The 14,947-nt window shown below is 38.7% G+C and overlaps 1 non-coding gene across 1 annotated transcript; it reads left to right on the plus strand.

Moving 5' to 3' along the window:
- The first annotated feature begins 4,749 nt into the window (after window positions 1-4,749).
- Window positions 4,750-4,821, plus strand: TRNAC-GCA (transfer RNA cysteine (anticodon GCA)). The gene has a single exon. It is a non-coding gene; the product is annotated as a tRNA-Cys (tRNA).
- Window positions 4,822-14,947: the final 10,126 nt, after the last annotated feature.

Raw genomic sequence — 14,947 nt, forward strand, 5'->3', positions numbered from 1 at the left:
ATCCCATGGACTGTAGCCTGCTCTGCTCCTCTGTCCATGGTATTTCTCAGGGAAGAATACTGGAATGGGTTGCAATTTCCTTCTCTAGGGGATCTTCCTGACCCAAGGATTGAACCCATGACTCCTGCATTGGCAAGCAGATTCTTTACCACCGAACCACCCTGGGAATACAAGAATATGAAATTTTTGTTGCTGTTTAGTCACTAAGTCCAAAATCATTGAAGATGGTGATTGCAGCCATGAAATTAAAAGACACTTACTCCTTGGAAGGAAAGTTATGACCAACCTAGATAGCATATTCAAAAGCAGAGACATTACTTTTCCAACAAACGTCCGTCTAGTCAAGGCTATGGTTTTTCTAGTAGTCATGTATGGATGTGAGAGTTGGACTGTGAAGAAAGCTGAGCACCGAAGAATTGATGCTTTTAAACTGTGGTGTTGGAGAAGACTCTTGGGAGTCCCTTGGACTGCAAGGAGATCCAACCAGTCCATTCTAAAGGAGATCAGCCCTGGGTGTTCTTTGGAAGGAATGATGCTAAAGCTGAAGCTCCAGTACTTTGGCCACCTCATGAGAAGAGTTGACTCACTGGAAAAGACTCTGATGCTGGGAGGGATTGGGGGCAGGAGGAGAAGGGGATGACAGAGGATGAGATGGCTGGATGGCATCACTGACTCGATGGACATGAGTCTGAGTGAACTCCAGGAGTTGGTGATGGACAGGGAGGCCTGGCGTGCTGCAATTCATGGGGTTGCAGAGTCAGACACGACTGAGCGACTGAACTGAACTGAACTGTCACTAAGTCATGTCCAACTCTTTTGCAACCCCATGGACTGTAGCCCACCAGAATATGAAATACTTAGGTATAAATCTGGCAAAAGATGTAAAAAACCTTCTGCACTAAGAATTACAAAATGTTTCTGAGAGAATTAAATATGACTAAATTAGTAAAAATATATACTTTGATGTGAAGAACCAACTCATTGGAAAAGACACTGATGCTAAGAAAGACTGAGGACCTGAGAAGGGGGCGACAGAGAATGAGACGGTTGGATAGCATCGATGACTCAGCGGACATGAGTCTGAGCAAACTCTGAGAGACAGTGAAGGACAGGGAAGTCTGGCATGCTGCAGTCTTTGGGGTCGCACAAAGTAGGACACTACTGAGTGACTAAACACCAACAACAAATACTTTGTTAACTGATGAAAAGTTAATATTGTTATCATGACAGTTTTACCCAAATTTATTTATAGATTCATTACAATAGCAAACACAATCAAATATGGCTCTTTTTTTTTGTAGAAATTATCAAACTGATTCTAAAAATTGTATAGAAGTACAGAAAACCTAAAATAGCCAAAAGGCCTTTGAAAAAGAACAAAATCAGATAACACAGAATATCTGATTTCAGACTTATAAAGCTATGGTAACCAAGAATGGATTATTGGAACTGAATGGGATGTCCAAAATAAACTTACACATACAACATCATTTGATTTTTCTAATTTATTTATTTTAATTGGAGGATAATTACTCAACAATATTGTAATGGCTTTTGCCATACATCAACATGAATTGGACATAGGCATACATATGTCCCCTCCCTCCTGAATCTCTAACACATTAATAGGGGACATATATATGTCCTCTCCCTCCTGAATCTCCATCCAATTTAAAATTGGGGAATTTTAAGAATTCTTAAACAGAACACAAAACTAACACATGAACTATTAAAGAATAAAATCAATAAGTTGCTCTTTAGCAAGAGTAAAACTTTTATTTTTCTAAAGCCACTGTTAAGAGCAGGCAGCTGACTAAAATAAACTTTTGCAAATCATGTATCTGACAAAGGACTTGTATGTAGAATTTGCAAACAATTCTTATAAGACAACGAATAGCCCCACTGAAAATGGACAAAATAGTTGAATAGCCATTTCACGGAAAGAAAATATGCATATAGGAGATGAGCACATGAAAAAAATGTTCTACACCAATTGAAATTCCGCTCAGTTCAGTTCAGTTGCTCAGTCATGTCCTACTCTTTGCAACCCCATGAATCGCAGCACACCTGGTCTCCCTGTCCATCACCAACTCCTGGAGTTCACTCAGACTCATGTCCATCGAGTCAGTGATGCCATCCAGCCATCTCATCCTCTGTTGTCCCCTTCTCCTCCTGCCCCCAATCCCTCCCAGCATCAGAGTCTTTTCAAATGAGTCAACTCTTCGCATGAGGTGGCCAAAGTACTAGAGTTTCAGCTTCAGCATCATTCCCTCCAAAGAAATTCCAGGGCTGATCTCCTTCAGAATGGACTGGTTGGATCTCCTTGAAGTCCAAGGGACTCTCAAGAGTCTTCTCCAACACCACAGTTCAAAAGCATCAATTCTTCGGCGCTCAGCCTTCTTCACAGTCCAACTTTCACATCCATACATGACCACAGGAAAAACCATAGCCTCGACTAGATGAACCTTTGTCGGCAAAGTAATGTCTCTGCTTTTGAATATGCTATCTAGGTTGGTCATAACTTTCCTTCCAAGGAGTAAGCATCTTTTAATTTCATGGCTGCAGTCACCATCTGCAGTGATTTTGAAGCCCCCCAAAATAAAGTCTGACACAGTTTCCACTGTTTCCCCATCTATTTCCCATGAAGTGATGGGACCAGATGCCATGATCTTCATTTTTTGAATGTTGAGGTTTAAGCCAACTTTTTCACTCTGTATTTTCACTTTCATCAAGAGGCTTTTTAGTTCCTCTTGACTTTCTGCCATGAGTGGTGTCATCTGTATATCTGAGGTTATTGATATTTCTCCCGGCAATCTTGATTGCAGCTTGTGTTTCTTCCAGTCCAGTGTTTCTCATGATGTACTCTACATATAAGTTAAATAAGCAGGGTGACAATATACAGCCTTGACATACTCCTTTTCCTATTTGGAACCAGTCTGTTGTTCCATGTTCAGTTCTAACTGTTAGGGGGTGCAAATTAAATTCCATTGAGATATTCCTTAATACCAACTGGAATGGTTAAATGTTTTAAAAATACTGATCATATTAAGTGTTGGCACCATTGTGCTGCTAGAAAGCTCATACACATCTCTTGGAATATAAAATGATATAACCACTTTAGAGAATATATTGGCAGTTTAAAAAAAAATGTAAGCTTACACCTACTATATAACCTTGTCATTCTATTCCTAGGTATTTACCCAAAATAAACATGAGCTAATATCCACACAAAGACTTTTTTCTCATTGTTTATTGCACCTTTATTTATAATAATCAACACTGGAAATAACCCATATATTCATCAACAAGTGAGTTGTTCAACAAGCTATGGAATACTGTGAAACACTATGTGCACTGCCATTTTTAAAACAGATAGCTAGTGGGAACCTACTGTATAATGCAGGGAGCTCACCTCAGTGCTCTTGGAGACCTAGATGGGTAGGATGGGAGTTGGGTGGGAGGAAGATCCAAGAGAAGGGTGATGCATGTTTACATATAGCTGATTCACTTCATTGTACAGCAGAAGTTGACACCACACTGTAAAGCAACTTTACCCCAATTTAGAAAGTAAGAACTGTTATTATATGTAGTATCTTAAAGTAACTGTGTTGAGTGAAAAAAGCCAAACATGAAAGAGTAAATATTCTATGATTCCATTTATATAAAATTCTAGAAATTGTAAACTAACCTATAGTGAGAGAAAGTATATCAGTGGTTACCTGTGGGTGGAGGGAGGGAAGGATAGATTACATCAGTTGAGGAAACTTGTGGGGGTGATGGACATGTTTGTTATTTACATTGTAGTAATTACTTCACAATTAAACACATGTCAAAGCCTATCAAATTGAACATTTTAGATGTATATATTCAGTTCAGTTCAGTTGCTCAGTTGTGTCTGACTCCGCAGTCCCATGGAGGGCAACACACCAGGCTTCCCTGTCCATTACCAACTCTCAGAGCTTGCTCAAATTCATGTCCATCAAGTTGGTGATGCCATCCAACCACCTCACCCACTGTCATCCCCTTTTCGTGCCTTCAATCTTGCCCAGCATCAGGGTCTTTTCCAAAGAGTCAGTTCTTTGCATCAGGTGGCCAAAGTATTGGAACTTCAGCTTCAGCATCAGTCCTTCCAATGAATATTCAGGACTGATTTCCTTTAGAATTGACTGACTGGATCTCCTTGATGTCCAAGAGACTCTCAAGAGTCTTCTCCAACACCATAGTTCAAAAGCATCAATTCTTTGGAACTCAGCTTTCTTTATGGTGCATCTCTCAAACCATAGCTTTGACTATATGGACCTTTGTTGGCAAAGTAATGTACAGATTATTATACCATTACAATAAAAAATTACAATAAATTTGTAAAAAAACAAATTATGTAAAATATTACATAAACTTAGTTGATAAAGCAGCAGCATGGTTTGAGAGGATTAACTCAGTTTTGAAAGGAATTCCATAGTGGATAAAATTCTATTGAACAGGATTGTACGCTACAGAGAAATTGTTCATAAAAGTCAGTCAGTCAATGTGGCACACTTCATTGTCTTATTTTAAGAAACTGCCGCACGAACTCCAACCTTCAGCAATCACTACACTTATCAGTCTGCAGACATCAACAGTGAGGTGAAACTCTTCATCAGCAAAAAAATTTACAACTCACTGGAGGCTCATATGATGGTTAGCATTTTTTTAGTAATAAAGTATTTTTAATTAAGGTATGCACATTTTAATATATAATGCTATTGGGCTTCCCAGGTGGCTCAGTTGGTAAAGCGTCTGCCTGCAATGCAGAAGACCTAGGTTTGATCCCTGGGTCAGGAAGTTCCCCTGGAGAAGGAAATGGCAACCCACTCCAGTACTCTTGCCTGGAAAATTCCATGGATGGAGGAGCCTGCTGGGCTGCAGTCCATGGGGCTGCAAAGAGTCGGACACGACTGAGCCACTTGACTATTGTACACTTAGCAGACTACAGTGTAGTATAAACATAATTTTTATATGCACTGGGAAGCCAAAACATTTGTGTGACTTGTTTTATTTTGTGATACTTTCTTTAGGTACAATGGAGTATCAGATGAAAAAATGAATGAATTCCCTAATGTAAACAGGGGCTTCCCAGATAGCTCAGTTGGTAAAGAATCTTCCTGCAATACAGGAGACCCCAGTTCCATTCCTGGGTCAGGAAGATCTGCTAGAGAAGGGATAGGCTACCCATTCCAGTATTCTTGGGCTTCCCCTGTGGCTCAGTTGGTACAGAATCTGCCTGCAATGCGGGAGACCTGGGTTCAATCCCTGGGTTGGGAAGATCCCCTGGAGAAGGGAAACGCTACCCACGCCAGTATTCTGGCCTGGAGAATTCCATGGACTGTATAGTCCATTGGTTTGCAAAGAGGTGGACATGACTGACTGACTTTCACTCACTTCACTAATGTAAACTATAGACTATTTGGGTAATTATGATTGATGTATCAGTTCATCAACTGTAACAAATGTATGACTCTGGTAGGGGACACTGATAATAGAGGATGATGTGCATGCACAGGGCCAGAATATATAGGAAATTTCTATACCTTCTTGTAAATTTTGCTAAATCTAAAGAATAAAATCTCCAAAAAGAATGATCTACCGTTCACCCAAGAGTAGATATAAATTTCACAATCATAATGTCAAATAAAAGAACATGGGTCCAAAAATGTGTATGCGATATTATTCTTACTAATACAAAGTTTTTGATAGGTGACAAAAGGGACCTTGTGAGGTTGTGGAAATAATCTAGTTATGTGACCATGTATTATGTAAAATACCATCAAATTATACATTTAAGTTTTTTGTCCTTTAACTTATATGTCATTTTAAAACTAACTGTAAATCTCTGCAAATGTAAACTCCTCAAAAATATGATGTGTGTGCATGGATTTGTGTATGTGTGTGTGTGTATATATGTATATATATATATAGAGAGAGAGAGAGAGAGGGAGAGAGAGAGAGAGAGAGAGACCTGGGTTTGATTCCTGGGTTGGGAAAATTCCCTGGAGAAGGAACTGGCAATCCACTCCAGTATTCTTTCCTAGAGAATCCCTACGGACAGAGGAGGCTGGCAGGCTACAGTCCATGGGGTCGCAAGAGTCAGACACGACTTAGCAACTGAACCACCACCACATATATATACAAGCATATCTAGGTAGATTCATAAATACTAAATACAAAGGCGGATATATGCAGGTATACTAATGGAATATTTCTGATAAGATATAGGAGCAGTTGGTTACTGTAAGAAATGGGAGCTGTATTTGCTTTTGTATCTTTTGGAGTTTGCACCCTTTACATGCATTTCCTATTCAAACAGCAAACAAATGGACTGCAAGAAGAAAATATTAACAAAATACTACATCACTGCTCTGGAGTCTGCTTAACTTGAATTAATTCTTTGCTTCTCTAACTAGCAATTAAAATAATTTTTAAGTGACCTAACAACATGTGGAAAATCATATAGATTTTTCTAATGTTAGAAGTTTTTTTTTTATTGAAGGATAATTGCTTTACAGAATTTTTATGTTTTCTGTGAAACCTCAACATGAATCACCCATAGGAATACATACATTCCCCTCCCTCTTGAACCTCCTTCCCATCTCCCTCCCCATCCCACCCATCTACATTGATACAGAGCCCCTGTTTGAGCTTCCTGACCCATATAGAAAATTCCCATTGGCTTCTATTTTACATATGGTAATGTAAGTTTCCAAAGAAAGGCAATGCCAAAGAATGCTCAATTTACTGAACAATTGCACTCATCTCACACGCTACTAAAGTAATGCTCAAAATTCTCCAAGACAGGCTTCAGCAATACGTGAACCGTGAACTTCCAGATGTTCAGGCTGGTTTTAGAAAAGGCAGAGGAACCAGAGATCAAATAGCCAACATTTGCTGGATTATGGAAAAAGCAAGAGAGTTCCAGAAAAACATCTATTTCTGCTTTATTGACTATGCCAAAGCCTTTGACTGTGTGGATACCAACAAACTCTGGAAAATTCTGAAAGAGATGCGAATACCAGACCACCTGACCTGCCTCTGGAGAACTATGTATGCCGGCCAGGAAGCAACAGTTAGAACTGGGCATGGAACAACAGACTGGTTCCAAATAGGAAAAGGAGTACGTCAAGGCTGTATATTGTCACCCTGCTTGTTTAACTTATATGCAGAGTACATCATGAGAAATGCTGGGCTGGAAGAAGCACAAGCTGGAATCAAGATTGCTGGGAGAAATATCAATAACCTCATATATGCAGATGACACCACTCTTATGGCAGAAAGCAAAGAAAAACTAAAGAGCCTCTTGAAAGTGAAAGAGGAGAGTGAAAAAGTTGGCTTAAAGCTCAACATTCAAAAAACTAAGATCATGGCATCCAGTCCCATCACTTCATGGCAAATAGATGGAGAAAGAGTGACTTTATTTTTCTGGGCTCCAAAATCACTGCAGAAGGTGATTGCAGCCATGAAATTAAAAGACACTTACTCCTTGGAAGGAAAGTTATGAGCAACCTAGACAGCATATTCAAAAGCAGAGACATTACTTTGCCAACAAACGTCCATCTAGTCAAGGTTATGGTTTTTACAGTGGTCATTTATGGATGTGAGAGTTGGACTATAAAGAAAGCTGAGCACCAAAGAATTGATGCTTTTGAACTGTGGTGTTGGAGAAGACTCTTGAGAGACCCTTGGACTGCAAGGAGATCCAACCAGTCCATCCTAAAGGAGATCAGTCCTGAGTGTTCATTGGAAGGACTGAGGTTGAAGCTGAAACTCCAATACTTTGGCCACCTGATGCTAAGAGGTGACTCACTTGAAAAGACCCTGATGCTGGGAGGGATTGAGGGCAGGAGGAGAAGGGGACGACAGAGGATGAGATAGTTGGATGGCATCACTGACTCAATGGACATGGGTTTGGGTGGACTCCAGGAATTGGTGATGGACAGGGAGGCCTGGTGTGCTGCAATTCATGGGGTCGCAAAGAGTCGGACACTACTGAGAGACTGAGCTGAACTGAACTAAATGTAAGTTTCCATGTTACTCTTTCCATACATCTCACCCTCTCCTCCCCATTCCCCATGTCCATAAGTCTATTCTCTATGTCTGTTTCTCCACTGTTGCCCTGTAAATATTTTCTTCAGTACCATTGTTGTAGATTCGATATATATTCATTAGAATTCAGTATTTATCTTTCTCTTCCTGACTCACTTCACTCTGTATACTAGGTTCTAGCTTCATCCACCTCATTAGACTGACTCAAATGCGTTCCTTTTTATGGCTGAGTACTTTTCCATTGTGTATATATACCACAACTTCTTTATGCATTCATCTGTCGATGGACATCTAGGTTGCTTCCATGTTCTAGCTATTGTAAATAGTGCTGCAATGAACGATGGGATACATGCATCTCTTCAATTTTGGTTTCCTCAGGGTATATGCCTAGGAGTGGGATTGCTGGCTCATATGGTGGATTTGTTCCTAGTTTTTTAAGGAATCTCCACACCATCTTCCATAGGGGCTGTATCAATTTACATTCCCGCCAACAGTGCAATAGTGTTCCCTTTTCTCCACACCCTTTCCAGCATTTATTGTTTGTAGACTTTTTGATGAGGGACTTTCTGACCAGTGTAAGATGTTAACTCATTGTAATTTTGATTTGCATTTCTCTAATAATTTTTGGGTTCCAAAATCACTACAGATGGCGACTGCAGCTAGGAAATTAAAAAATGCTTACTCCTTGGAAGGAAAGTTATGACCAACCTAGATAGCATATTCAAAAGCAGAGACATTACTTTGCCAACAAAGTTCGTCTAGTCAAGGCTATGGTTTTTCCAGTGGTCATGTATGGATGTGACAGTTGGACTGCGAAGAAAGCTGAGCACCAAAGAATTGGCGCTTTTGAACTGTGGTGTTGGAGAAGACTCTTGAGAGTCCCTTGGACTGCAAGGAGATCCAACCAGTCCATTCTAAAGGAGATCAGCCCTGGGTGTTCTTTGGAAGGAATGGTGCTAAAGCTGAAACTCCAGTGCTTTGACCACCTCATGTGAAGAATTGACTCATTGGAAAAGACTCTGATGCTGGGAGGGATTGGGGGCAAGAGGAGAAGGGGGACGACAGAGGATGAGATGGCTGGATGGCATCACCTACCCGATGGACGTGAGTTTGAGTGAACTCTGGGAGTTGGTGATGGATAGGAAGACCTGGTGTGCTGCGATTCATGGGGTTGCAAAGAGTCGGACAGGACTGAGTGACTGAACTGAACTGATTAATGAGTGATGTTGAGCATTTTTTCATGTGTTTGTTAGCCATCAGTATGTCTTTTTTGGAGAAATGTCTGTTTAGGTCTTCTTTCCCACTTTTCGATTGGCTTTTTTTTTTTTTTTCCTGATATTGAATTGTATGAGCTGCTTGTATATTTTGGAAATGAATCCTTTGTCAGTTGTTTCATTTGCTATTATTTCCTCCCATTCTGTGGGTTGTCTTTTCACCTTGCTTATAATTTCCTTTGCTGTGCTAAAGCTTTTAAGTTTAATCAGGTTCCACTTGTTTACTTTTGTTTGTATTTCCATTACTCTAGGAGGTGGGTCTTAGAGGATCTTGCTTTGATTTATGTCATTGACTGTTCTGCCTATGTTTTCTTCTAAGAGTTTTAGTTTCTGGTCTTACATTTAGGTCTTTATTCCATTTTGAGTTTATCTTCGTATATGGTGTCAGGAAGTGTTCTAATTTCATTCTTTTTACACATCAGATCAGATCAGTCGCTCAATCGTGTCCGACTCTTTGTGACACCATGAATCGCAGCACGCCAGGCCTCCCTGTCCATCACCAACTCCTGGAGTTCACCCAAACTCACGTCCATCGAGTCAGTGATGCCATCCAGCCATCTCATCCTCTGTCGTCCCCTTCTCCTCCTGCCCCCAATCCCTCCCAGTATCAGAGTCTTTTCCAATGAGTCAACTCTTCGCATGAGGTGGCCAAAGTACTGGAGTTTCAGCTTTAGCATCATTCCTTCCAAAGAACACCCAGGGCTGATCTCCTTTAGAATGGACTGGTTGGATCTCCTTGCAGTCCAAGGGACTCTCAAGAGTCTTCTCCAACACCACAGTTCAAAAGCATCAATTCTTTGGCGCTCAGCCTTCTTCACAGTCCAACTCTCACATCCATATGTGACCACAGGAAAAACCGTAGCCTTGACTAGATGAACCTTTGTTGGCAAAGTAATGTCTCTGCTTTTGAATATGCTATCTAGGTTGGTCATAACTTTCCTTCCAAGGAGTAAGCGTCTTTTAATTTCATGGCTGCCGTCACCATCTGTAGTGATTTTGGAGCCCAGAAAAATAAAGTCTGACACTGTTTCCACTGTTTCCCCATCTATTTCCCATGAAGTGGTGGGACTGGATGCCATGATCTTCGTTTTCTGAATGTTGAGCTTTAAGCCAACTTTTTCACTCTGTATTTTCACTTTCATCAAGAGGCTTTTGAGTTCCTCTTCAACTGTCCAGTTTTCTCAAAACCATTTATTGAAGAGGCTGTCTTTGCCCCATTGTGTATTCTTGCCTCCTTTGTCAAAAATAAGGTACCCATAGATGCATAGGTTTAATTCTGGGCTTTCTATCTTGTTCTATTGACCTATATTTCTGTTTTTGTGCCAATGTCATATTGTCTTGATGACTGTAGCTTTGTAATATGATCTGAAGTCAGAAAGGCTGATTCCTCCAGCTCCATTTTTCTTTCTCAAGACTGCTTTGGCTTTTCAGGGTCTTTTGTGTTTCCATATGAATTGTGAAATTTTGGTTCTAGTTCTGTGAAAAATGCCATTGGTAATTTGATAAGGATTGCATTGAAACTGTAGATTGTGTTTCATAGTATAGTCATTTTCACAGTATTGATTCTTCCTAACCAGAAACATGGAATATCTCTCTGTTAATGTTGTCTTTGATTTTTTTCATCAGTGTCTTATAATTTTCTGTGTACAGTTCTTTTGTCTCCTTAGGAAAGTTTATTCCGAGGTATTTAATTCTTTTTGTTGCAAAGCGTGAATGGGATTGATTCCTTAATTTCTCTTTCTGATTTTTCATTGTTAGTATATAGAAATGCAAGTGATTTCTGTGTATTGATTTTGTGTCTTGCAACTTGCTAAATTCACTGATTAGCTCTAGTAATTTTCTGATACTATCTTTAGGATTTTCTACGGACAGTATCATGTCATCTGCCAACAGTGAGAGCTTTATTTCTTCTTTTCCCGTCTGGATTCCTTTTATTTCTTTTGCTTCTCTGATTGCTAAAGCTAGGATTTCCAGAACTATGTTGAATAATAATGGTGAAAGTTGGCACCCTTGTCTTGTTCCTGATCTTAGGGGGAATGCTTTCAGTTTTTCACCATTGAGAATAATATTTGCTGTAGGCTTATCATATATGGCCTTTACTATGGTGAGGTAGGTTCCTTCTATGCCCATTTTTTGAAGAGTTTTAATCATAAATGGGTGCTGAATTTTGTCAAAGGCTTTTTCTGCATCTATTGAGATGATCATATGATTTTTATCTTTCAATTTGTTAATATGGTATATCACATTGATAGATTTGTGTATATTGAAGAATCCTTGCAGTCCTGGAATAAACCCAACTTGATCATGGTGTATGAGCTTTTTGATGTGTTGCTGAATTCTGTTTGCTAAAATTTTGTTGAGGATTTTTGCATCTATGTTCATCAGTGATATTGGCCTGTAGTTTTATTTTTATGTGTTGTCTTTGTCTGGTTTTGGTATCAGGGTGATGGTGGCCTAGTAGAATGAATTTGGAAGTATTCCTTCCTCTGCAATTTTTTTGAAAGAGTTTTAGAAAGATAAGGCATTAGGTCTTATCCAAATGTTTCCTGGAGTTCTCCTGTGAAGCCATCTGGTCCTGGGCTTTTGTGTTTGGGGAGATTTTTGATCATGGCTTCAATTTCAGTGCTTGTAATTGGGTTGTTCATAATTTCTATTTCTTCCTGGTTCAGTCTTGGAAGATTGAACTTTTCTAAGAATCTGTCCATTTCTTGCAGGTTATCCATTTTATTGCCATATAGTTGTTCATAATAGGCTCTTAAAATCCTTTGTATTTCTGCATTGTCTGTTGTAACCTCTCCTGTTTCATTTTTAATTTTGTTGATTTGATTCTTCTATTTTTTTCTTGATGAGTCTGGCTAAAGGTTTGTCAGTTTTGTTTGTCTTCTCAAAGAACCATCTTTTAGTTTTATCAATCTTTACTATTGTTTCTTTCATTTCTTTTTCAGTTATTTCTGCTCCAATATTTATGGTTTCTTTCCTTATACTTATTTTGGGGGTTCTTTGTTGTTCTTTTTTCCAGTTATTTTAGGTGTGAAATTAGGTAGTCTATTAAATGTTTTTCTTGTTTCTGGAGGTAGGATTACTTGAGGTAGTATATATTGTTATACACTTCCCTCTAAGGACTGTTTTTGCTGCATTTCATAGGTTTTGAGATGTCATGTTTTCATTGTCATTTGTGTCTAGAATTTTTTTTCATTTCATTTTTGATTTCTTCAGTAACCCGTTGGTTATTTAGAAACATGTTTGTGTTTCTTACAGTTTTATTCTGTAATTGATATCTAGTCTCATAGTGTTGTGATCAGAGAAGATGCTTAATATGATTTCAATTCTCTTAAACTTACTGAGGTTTGATTTGTGACCCAAGATGTGGTCTATCCTGGAAAATGTTCCATGTGCACTTGAGAAGAAAGTGTATTCTTCTGCATTTGGATGGAATGTCCTGAAAATATGAATGAGATCCATCTCATCTAATGTATCATGTAAGACTTGTGTTTCCTTATTACTTTTCTGTTTTGATGATCTGTCCATTGGGTAGAGTGGATAGAGTGGGTAGAGTGCTAAAGCCTTCTACTATATTTGTTACCAGGAATTTCTCCTTTCATGTCTGTTAGTGTTTGTCTTATGTATTGAGCTGCTCCTATGTTGGGTGCATAGATAGTTTCAATTGTTATCTGTTCATCTTGGATTGATTCCTGGATCATTATGTAGTGTCCTTCCTTATTTCTTTTAATCTTCTTTATTTTAAGGCCTGTTTTGTCAGATATAGGATTGCTACTCCAGCTTTCTTTTACTTTCCATTTGCATGGAATATATTTTCCCATCCTCTCACTTTCAGTATATGTGTCTTGAGGACTGAAGTGTGTTTCTTGTAGACAGCATATGTATGAGTCTTGTTTCTGTATTCATTCAGCCAGTCTGTCTTTTGGTTAGAGCATTTAATTCATTTACATTTAAAGTAATTATTGATATATTTATTCCATTGTCACTTTTTAAATTGTTTGGAGTTGATTTTGCGATCCTTTTCCTTCTCTTGTATTTCTTGACTGTATAAGCCCCTATAACATTTTTTGTAAAGCTGGTTTGGCGGTACTGAATTCTCTTAACTTTTGCTTGTCTGAAAAGCTTTTTCATTTCTCCATCAATTTTGAATGAGGTCCATGCTGGGTACAGTAATCTTAGTTGTTGATTTCTTCCTTTCAGTACTTTAACTATATCCTGCCATTCCTTTTTGGCCTGCAGAGTTTCTGTTGAAACATCAGCTGTTAAGTGTATGGGGTTTCCCTTGTATGTTACCTGTTGCTTTTCCCTTGCTGCTTTTAATATTCTTTCTTTGTGTTTAGTCTTTGTTAGTTTGATTAGTGTGTGTCTTGGCATGTTTCTCCTTGGGTTTATCCTGTATGGGACTCTGTGCCTCTTGGACTTGATTGACTATTTCCTTTTCCATGTTGGGGAAATGTTCAACTATAATCTCTTCAAGAATTTTCTCATACTCTTTCTTTTTCTCTTCTTCTTCAGGGACCCCTATAACTCAAATGTTGTTGCATTTGATATTGTCCCAGAGGTCTCTGAGACTGTCTTAAGTTCTTTTCATTCTTGTCACTTTATTCGGCTCTTCAGAAGTTATTTCCACCATTTTATCTTCCAGATCACTGATTTGTTCTTCTGCTTCAGATATTCTGCTATTGATCCCTATTCCTAATACACTATCTCTAGAGTATTTTTAATTTCAGTAATTGTGTTGTTTGTCTCTGTATGTTTATTCTTTAATTCTTCTAGGTTTTTGTTAATTGATTCTTGCATTTTCTCCATTTTGTCCTCAAGGTTTTTGATCATCTTTACTATCATTATTATGAATTCTTTTTCAGGTAGTTTGCCTATTTCCTCTTCATTTATTTGGACTTCTGTGTTTCTAGTTCATTCCTTCATTTGTGTAGTATTTCTCTGCCTTTTCTTTTCTTTTTAACTTATTGTGTTTTAGGTCTCCTTTTGCCAGGCTTCAAGGTTGAATTCTTTCTTCCTTTTGTTTTCTTCCCTCCTAAGGTTGGTCCAGTGGTTTGTGTAAGCTTTGTATAGGGTGAGATTTGTGCTGAGTTTTTGCTTGTTTGTTTGTTTTTCCTCTGACGGGCAAGGCCCAGGGAGTTGCTGATCCTGCCTGCTGATGATTGGGTTTGTACTTTTGTTTTATTTGTTGTTAAGAAGAGGCATCCTGCCCAGGTTGCTACTGGCATTGTATTCCAATCGTTCCCTTTGTGTGAGTTTTCACTATTTTATACCCTCTAGGGTTAGTTCTCTGGTAGTCTAGGGTCTTGGAATCAGTGCTCCCACTCCAAAGGCTCAGGGATTTATCTCTGGTCAGGAATGAAGATTCCACAAGTGGTTTGTTATGGCATTAAGTGAGATTAAAACAAATATCCCAAAATGAGAAACCAAAGATGAACCCTAGACAAATGTCAGTTACAAAATCAGGCAAATGATAATTAAAATAATGGAATATACACGTATACATATACATCCATGAGCAAAGACAATAGAGTTCAAGAAAAATAAAGTACAATAGATTGACCCGATGAACAAAGGAAATCCAAAATTATATTTAC

Source organism: Bubalus kerabau, chromosome 3 (genome assembly GCF_029407905.1).
Source record: "Bubalus kerabau isolate K-KA32 ecotype Philippines breed swamp buffalo chromosome 3, PCC_UOA_SB_1v2, whole genome shotgun sequence".
NCBI lineage: Eukaryota > Metazoa > Chordata > Mammalia > Artiodactyla > Bovidae > Bubalus > Bubalus kerabau.